This window comes from Eucalyptus grandis, chromosome 8 (assembly GCF_016545825.1).
Source record: "Eucalyptus grandis isolate ANBG69807.140 chromosome 8, ASM1654582v1, whole genome shotgun sequence".
NCBI classification, from domain to species: domain Eukaryota; kingdom Viridiplantae; phylum Streptophyta; class Magnoliopsida; order Myrtales; family Myrtaceae; genus Eucalyptus; species Eucalyptus grandis.
In genome coordinates this window covers 9,377,500-9,386,795 of record NC_052619.1, presented here as the reverse complement: position 1 = coordinate 9,386,795, position 9,296 = coordinate 9,377,500, and the positions used below count along the sequence as shown (strand labels likewise).

The window sequence follows — 9,296 nt, the reverse complement described above, 5'->3', positions numbered from 1 at the left end:
TCCCCGGTCCAGTCCTTTTCGTTTAACTTAGAAAAAGCAAGCAGAGGTCGCCGCGCTGCGCGAGGCAAATTCCTGACAACCTCGCACGAACGACGTGACCCTCTCGTTCAGCTCCGGCACGTATATAAATGCGAACGTTGCACTTTTCAGCGGCTAACGAAACACCGAACTTCAGAGTTTTTCCTCCTTATCGTGTTGCCATTTGCATTGTGCGACTGTGCGTCTCTTCCGAGCGATGACGAGCATTCTCAGCGGCGACTCCATCCGCTACGAGGTCTCTCTCCACCCGCTCGCTATGCGCAGGTTCGCCAAGCGATGGCGTTTGGCCTTCGCCACCATCTATTGCTCCCGAGCCATCACTACCTTCGCAAAGAAAACTGACAAGTTCCCTGGAAAATCTCCTTCCCACGCTTCGATTTCAATCCCCGACCAGGCTCCGAGCGCTCGCTCCAATCAACCCAGCTCCTTCCAGACTGGACAGTCACAGCTTCGACCTCTTGCTCCTTCCTACACTTCGATTTTAATCCCCGATCAGGCTCTGCGCCCTCGCTCCGATCAACTCAGCTCCTTCCAGATTGAACAGTCACAGCTCGACCGCTCGACCCTTCCTACACTTCGATTTCAATCCCCGTTCAGGCTCCGAGCGCTCGCTCTGATCAATCCAGCTCCTTCCAGACTGAACAGTCGCAGCTCCAATCGCTCGCTTCAATCCCTGATCATGCTTCGAGCGCTCCCTCCGATCAACCCAGCTCCTTCCATATTGATCAGTCGCAGCTCACGAAGCTGGTCAAGGACAAGAACCTCAACTGGCTCAGAGAATTCGGCGATGTCAGCAAAGTCGCCTCGGCCCTCAAAACTGATGTCTCTCGCGGTATTAGCGGCGAACCGGACGACGTCACTCGCAGGCAAAACGCATTCGGCGTCAACACATTCAAGCCACCCACCAAGGGCTTCTTCCACTTTGTGTTCGAGGCTTTCAAGGACCTCATGCTCTTGATTCTTCTTGTTTGCGCTGGGCTTTCACCCGGTTTTGCGATCAAGGAGAACGGGCTCAAGGAAGGCTGGCACAATGGCGGGAGCCCATTCTTCACAGTTTTCCTCATGATCGTGGTGTCGGCCATGAGGAATTGCCGGCAGAACTGGCAGTTCGATAAATTGTATGGGGCGAGCGGTGATATTCTCATCGATGTGATCAGGAAGGGACAGCCGCGCAAGGTTTCCATATCCGAGATTGTTGTCGGAGATGTCGTTTGTTTGAAGAAACACGATCAAATCCCGGCAGATGGGTTGTTACTCGAGGGGCAGTCCTTGCTGGTACGGACGGGAATTTGTACTGTTTGTTTGCATTAGATTCGCTAATTAACTCATGTTAGATTCCTCCAGAAATATAAAGTATTAGTATTACCAAGTTCGAGCCCAGGTTGATTAATTAATTAAGTAATTAGTCCAAAGTGATGTACATGTGTACGGTATTCTGTTTGATACTGCATAGTTTGTCATAATCCATTTCTTCTCGTGTTAATATGTATTGAGGTTTTATTTTCTTTGACCGCATCCTATCGTCTCATTCTTGTGTCAATTTAGGTGGACGAATCAAGCATGACCGGGAAGAGTGGCTGCATGGAAGAGAAGAGCAATCAAAATCCTTTCCTGTTCTCTGGAACAGAGGTTGCTGATGGGTCTGCTCGGATGTTGGTCACATCAGTCGGGATGAACACAAAGGGGGGCGAGATGATGAGGCCAATCAACCGTGACATCAGCGAGCAGACCCCTTTACAGGCTCGGCTCAACAAGCTCACCTCATCGATTAGCAAAGTCGGCTTGGCGGTCAATTTTCTGGTTCTCGTCGTCCTGCTAATTTGCTACTTCACGGGAAACAAACAGGACAAGCACAGGAAACGGGAATCCGTTCCAGGCCAAACGATGGGTGACAACATCATGAACTCCGTGGTAGGCAACATTGTAGCCGCAGTGACAATCGTGGTGGTCTTGATTCCCGAAGGCTTGCCACTCGCGGTAACAATCACTCTTGTTCATTCCATGAAGAGGATGATGGTGGATCAGGTGATGGTGAGGAAGCTTTCAGCCTGCGAGACAATGGGGTCAGCCACCATTATTTGCACCGACAAGACTGGCACTCTCACAATGAACGAGATGAAAGTGACGGAATTCTGGGTCGGCCAAGACTCCGTGGTGGAAAATGCGTGGTCCTCTGTCCCCAATATTGTCCTGGATTTGATTCGGGACGGAGTTGCTTTGAACACCACGAGCATCGTCTATAGGCTGCCTTCAGGATCGGAGTATGAGTTCTCCAATAGTCCCACCGAAAAAGCGATTATTTCCTGGGCGGTTGCTCAATTGAACATGGACATGGACGAGACAAAGAAGAGCTGTGAAGTCATCCAAGTCGAAGCCTTCAACTCGCAGAAGAGGAGAAGCGGCGTCCTGATGAAGAAGAGCGCGGATGACACGGTCCATGTGCACTGGAAAGGAGCGCCAGAGATGATCTTGGCGATGTGCTCGAGCTTCTATGACGGGTCGGGGATGATGAAAGATTTTGACGAAGATAAAAGGGAGAGCGTCGAGCACATTATCCGGGGGATGGTGACGAGCAGCCTCAGGTGCGTCGCTTTCGCTCATAAACAAGTCTTAGAGGAAACGATCCTAGAAAGAGAAGACGGGAAGAAGATCCAAGAACGTGGCCTGACATTAATAGGACTTGTCGGAATTAAGGACCCATGCCATCCCGGCGTGAAGAGTGCGGTCCAAGCCTGTCAAGAGGCAGAAGTGAACATCATGATGATAACGGGAGACAACATCTTCACCGCTAAGGCCATCGCCACGGAGTGCGGTATTCTCAAGCCTGGGGACGATGCCTCCAACGAAGCCACCGTGGAAGGAGCTGAGTTCCGCTATTACACCTCGGAGGAGAAGCTTCGGAGAGTCGAGAAAATTCGGGTCATGGCGAGCTCCTCGTCTGACGATAAGTTCCTCATGGTTCAGTGCTTAAGGCAGAAAGGCCATGTGGTCGCCGTCACAGGGGACGGCATGAACGATGCACAGGCCCTAAAGGAAGCCGACATTGGGGTCTCGATGGGCATCCAAGGCACCGAGGTCGCCAAAGAGAGCTCGGATATCATCATCGACGACTTTGCGTCCGTGGTGAAGGTGTTGCTGTGGGGTCGATGCGTCTATGATAACATCCAGAAGTTCATCCAGTTTCAGCTCACGGTGAACATTGCAGCCCTTTTGATCAACTTCGTGGCTGCGGTCTCCTCCGGTGACATCCCTTTGACAGCCTTCCAGCTCTTATGGGTGAACCTGATCGTGGACACGCTTGGCGCCTTCGCCTTGTCCACAGAGCTGCCCACCGGGGAGCTCATGAAAAAGCCCCTTGTGGGCCGCACCGAGCCGCTCATAACAAACGTCATGTGGAGGAATCTGGTGGGACAAGCAATTTACCAAGTGGCCATCCTCCTCACTCTACAATTCAAGGGTGAATCGATCTTTGGCATGGACGAGGCGGTGAAGCGGACGCTAATATTTAATGCGTTCGTCCTGTGCCAGGTCTTCAATGAATTCAATGCGAGGAACATCGAGAAGCAGAACGTGTTCGAGGGCATTCACAAGAACAAGCTGTTCCTCGGGATCATCTCTGTGACAGTGGTCCTCCAGGTGGTAATGGTCGAGTTCCTGAAGCAGTTTGCTGTCACGGTGCGGTTGAGCTGGGGACAATGGGGTGCATGTGTAGGGATCGCGGCTGCATCTTGGCCTATCGGTTGGGTAGTTAAATGCATTCGGGTCCCTGATACACCAATCTTACAGCTACTTGGGATTGAATAGCAAGAAGCTCGTGAGGAAAATTAAGCTCGTAAGGAATGTGCAACCAGTCGATGTAATATTTCCAATTAAAAAAAAATGCATGCATTGAGAAAATAAGGATTTAGACGAGTGACCTTAACAATATAGCCAAAAACCATGAGAAAAATGTGAAAGCACGTCCCTCTCTATATCTCTTTCCCTCTCTCTCTCACACACACATCTCAGTTTGACTTCTTTTTGAGATTCCGTGTCGGCTGCTCGTCCGTCAGAAGCTGACATGAGAGTCTACGTCAACAGACATATTATTATTTATTTAAAAAATTGAACGCGTCGTCGTGATCAAGAGAATTCAAGAGCTGGTGATGCGTTCAGCCTTTATAATTAGTCCCGCCGGTCGAGTTGGAGAGACGACGACAAAGTTTTCGAGCAAAAAGTCTTCCTTGGTAAAAGCATTTACTACGAAAGAGAGCAATGGCGTATTGCATGCGTCTCTCGACTCTCGTGTTCTCCCATTGGTCAATACAGATGCTTCTGCATGAGACGGAAACGATTCAAAAATGGAGGTGGAAGGAAACATTCAAGAAAAATGCAGGTAGACATAGTTTAAACACTCGTTTATGCAAAATAAATAAATTAAAAATTATTCTTAGATGCAGCAGGACCCTCAATCTTCGATCCTCATCTGATCGAGACGACCTTCTAGGAGGAATATTTTTTCTTCCGTTTTATCTTTACTCAGATGGGTTTGGAGTGTGGCTTTTTACGCATGATTCGGTCCATCCCTTAGCTCTTTCCAGTGGTATTAATGTCAATACCTTGTTTTTTATTACGTGCAATAACTCGTATATGATATTGCGTTCCTATGATACAAAGCAATTTATTTCATTAGCTAATGTTTTCGCGATGAATGGTAAGTACCAATCGTCGATTTGTCTTGACCTAAATGAACACATGGCAATATTCTCTTTGTTGACAAACTTGCGAACTGCAATTTCTGCCGCACCAATCAAAATATTATGTATCTTTTACATAGAGAGCATTATATACTCCATTTTCGAGTTGCGAACCTTCCATAACAAGGCAGCATTGGGTCTTTCATCTCTGCATATCTTTTGACCTTTCGTTGACTCCCCCGTCCCAAGCCCGTCGAATGAACTCAATCGCGGGCTTTCGTGGAAACACGTTTTCCTCTACCTCCCCCAGTCTCGTCGTAACTCTAGTATGAACTCGCAACATTTGATAATGCGAAAAATAAGAACTCTTAAGGCGATTTTTTAATTTCGTTCCTTACGCATATAATGTTGCAAAAAGAAAATGATCGATCAATAGAATAAACGGCACAAGAAAATAAATAGAACATCGGATTTACGAAATTCGATTAACGTGACCTATGTCCATGGAAGGGCTGTACAAAGTTCCACTATAGATCACACCGAGTCACTCAAATATACTTAGTATTTCGCAGATTTTAATTACACCCAATAATTCACGCCACATTTAGCCCTCACAAGTTACAATTTCTCACGAAATCATCTCTCCACCTCACATAGGATTTACATAAAGAATTACCACAATATTTTTCATGACTTCAAACACTTAGGATGTAATTCATAAACACAAGCTCCTCTTCAATACTCTTCATAAAAAAAAAAAAAAAAAAAAAAACCCCTTCTTAAATATAGACAAAAGTTGGATCCAAAATAGAAAATCCCTTTGAGCCAAGTTACACCACTTCATTGGAATCCGAACTTCATTGTAATCTCCCATAACCTCTCACGTGCTCATACTACCATAGGCATCTTATGATTTTGAGCATTGCTTGAACTTCATTGGAATCGTCGACCTCATTAGAACACCAATTGTATATGCATTTTTAACTTCTCCACAACAATTTTTCCACACAACCTCCTCAATCAGAGATAATGCAAAACTATTGTTGCATCCATATCTATTAGAAGATCGAACACACACCTTATCAAACTCAACGGTTATAAGAACCATTGCCTTTCTAGGCTCCACCTCATTACAAACATTGTTCGTATAAACACTACCACAAATGCTCATATCTAGAAGTATTGGAAACTCATCAAGTGTAATTTTTGTGTTGATATTAGGTGAATTTAATTCCGAGCACCACAACCAGTAACTCCACTCATATTGTACATAGTCTAGGAGCATGCACTTTTTTGCCCTTTTACCGAGCTTACTATCACTCACTCAAACATAATATAGACAACCAAATATTCCAATAATATAATAATCAGCAAAGTTACCTAACCACTCATAAGTCCAATATCCAATCGCAATTGATGAAGGTACATTCATCGAGTTGCTTGCTGTCCTAAGCGCATATGTTAGCATTAGAGAGTATTTTATGGGTCATCTTGAATAATATTTTGCTCATCAACTAGGCAATCTATTGTGATTCACTTGTACAAGTGTGGTGTCTTGCTATGCCTTCCTCCATGTAGAATTCATTCAACAGCTCTGAGCAGGACTCTAAACTACTGTCAATTTGCATATGTTTGATCATCTTACCAGTTTCCTTTTCAATCGAAACTTTCAAATGCTTAATCCTAACACTAGTATTAAACTTAGCTCGCTCTTAATTTTTCATGTCTACATTCCAAATTGTAAGAATAAGACCCCACCTAGTTTGCATTAATTAGAAATTATACTTTTTTGATTTCTACTAAATTGCATCGATTTATTGGAGGCTCCAGGAAACTCAAAGTAAGACTCATTTTTGGGAGGACTTACTACTTAGATACTTTCAATAGTTATCTGCTCCGCATGACGCTAATTGATGAGAGTTACTTTGGAAAGGAAAACAAAAATGGAAGTCAAATTCATTTTGGGTGAAGATTAGCCTATTATTCCTAGATTAACTTTTTTTTTAATTGAGCTATGGCCCTTCCACTTGGCACTATGAAATCACTAAGGTTGACTTTTGTCCTTCACTTTCTAAGATAACTCGAAAAAAAGAATCAAAATTGGAAATTGATTAAAGGAAAAATTCCAAATAAGAGCTCACAGTGCTCTTATTTTCTCAACTAAGAGTTTAGAGTGAAATGATCTCAAATAAGGGCCTTAAATGCCCATATTTTCTTAAATAAGAGTCTCCAAATGGATATTGTTTTAATAAGGCTTAAAGTGGCCATATCGGTCTCTTTCCATCCTTTACATTTTCTCATTTTTATTGCCTTTTTTTAAATAAAAAAATTATTTTCCTTTCTTTTTTTTTCCATTAAAAAAAGAAAAAAAAGGACTAAAACAAGAAAAAAAACCTAGGCAGGAGGGCTAGGCTAGCCCTTCCACATCACTTGTGGCTGCTACCCTATCCCCAGTGGGGTTTCAGACATGACCGGTGGGGTCACTGGTCTTTGACACCTATTTAAATTTAATTTTTAGAAATAAAAGATAATATTTGATTTGAGGTAAATTTTGAAAAAAATAAATTGAATTCAAAAGAATTCAACAGTCAGATTTTGGAGCCACTTCTTTGTCAAAGAAGATGAGTGAATATGGCCGGATCTTCAACGATTACAAGTCTTTCCTCTATAAAAGGAGGGCGAGGTTTCGGAACCAAGAGGGGGAAGGAAAAAATAGAAAACTGAAGAGAAAAGAGAGAAAAGCTTTGGTTGTCCTTTTTGCTGAAAAGAAGTGTGCAGAGAGAGACAGAGGGAGGAGACGCAAAAGCGACGTGAGAGAGAGAGAGAGAGAGAGAGGAGAGAGGTGAGAGTGACCGGTTAACAAGCAAAAAAACAAGAGGGGCATCGTCTTCCTCCCCTGCATTTACCGCCTGCACCGGTTTTCTGCAACTCACAGCAGCTTCCTCGTCGTGTCATTGCACCACTCCGCTGCTTCCGTTCGTCGTCTTCGGCGCGCCAGCAACTCGCCGCACTGCCACAGCGACCTCGTCCGCCTAGCCGCCGTTGCAACCTGTTGCTGAGCCTTCCTTGCTGCTCTGCCCACCAGATCTGCTTGAGCACCGACGCCCGCACCCCCAACACCTCTGCTGACGCCGACTTGCAGCACCAGAAGTCCCGACGCCCTCGCTCCGCTGGTCCCTGCTGCTCGAACGTTGCCTCTGTTTCGCTCGATGAAGCTGCTGCTGTGCCGATCCAAGTCTCACCCGAGCGACCACCCGAGCTGCTTCAACCGCTCCAGATTCGGTCACCGGTAGCCCGACACCACCGGAGTCCATACCGCTGGTCTGCTCCGCTTCTACGCGTCTCCGCCACCGCTGCTCTGCTACGCCCGACGCCAGAAGTCGCCGCGCCTGCACCTCCGCTTGACGCCGCGCCACCGCCCAGACACCCGCAAGCTGCAGCACCCGTCGCTGCGCCCTACTCGTCGCCGCACCTCCGCTCGCCCGTTGCTTGCTGTACCTCCGTGATCGAGAAGCCCAAAGCCGCTGCTATTCCGCTTTTGTCCGTGCGTTGTTGCTTCTTCCCTGCAGGTGCACCAGCGACGACGAGCCGTGCGAAGCGCCTGAGCTGCCCCCACAAAGCCCGCCACGAGCTTGACCAGAAGCTGCTGTTGCGTTGCAACCGCCACAGCCCGATCTCGACGCGAACCACCGTTCGTGAATCTTTGGCGCGATCCAAATAAGGTAGTTTTCTTTAACCAAATTTCTTCTCAATATTATTATATAAACTGAAATATTGATGTTAATCGAGGCTTTAGGCATTACCTAATAGGATATTATCGATAAAAATCACTATAATTACTAATTTGGTCCGTAAGATTTCGGACCATTTTTTTAATTATGTTGATTTTGGTGATATCTTGGCTTTAAAATCATTATAATTATTAAGTTGATCCGAGAGATTTCAGATTAATTTTTTAATTATTTTGATTGTTGTGATGTTCATGGATAAAATAATCGTTAATTTAATCTGTGAGACAACGGATTATTTTTTCAAATATTTTAATTCTTCATTTGATAAATATCTTGAGTTGTTGGATATAATGTTTATATTTGATAAATGCTTGTTTTGGAAAACATAAAAATCTAAATATTGCATTAGAGCATTTAGGTTTAGGTAAATTAGGACTATATTTTTAGGGTTAGTAAATTAGAATTGGATTTATAGGATTATGATTTTTACATTAAACTTTTAGATGGGTTATTTTTTGTTAGGGCTAGTTTTAAATAATGTTGGCATGTCTTGATTTTTTTATATAGCTTTTAAGATAAGATATAGTTTAAGTTAAATTAATTCCTAAAATAAATTAGAATATCATTCACTTTAGTTAGTTTTTTTATTATTAATTCCGAATTTCAATAAAAAGAATCCAAAAATTATTAGATACATATTAATTAATTTGCATAATAAGTTTAATTAGAATTTGTTTATTAGTAAAATATTGTCATATTTAGGTACTTAGGTCTATACACATTTCATATTAAAGCAACACACCTATATATTTTTAGATTAAGTCAATTTTCATTTAGTAAAACTAAAAGA

General features: G+C 44.1%; 1 pseudogene; it reads left to right on the top strand.

Annotated features, from left to right (window-relative positions):
- The first annotated feature begins 235 nt into the window (after positions 1-235).
- On the top strand, positions 236-8,436 carry LOC104416229 (annotated as a pseudogene).
- Positions 8,437-9,296: the final 860 nt, after the last annotated feature.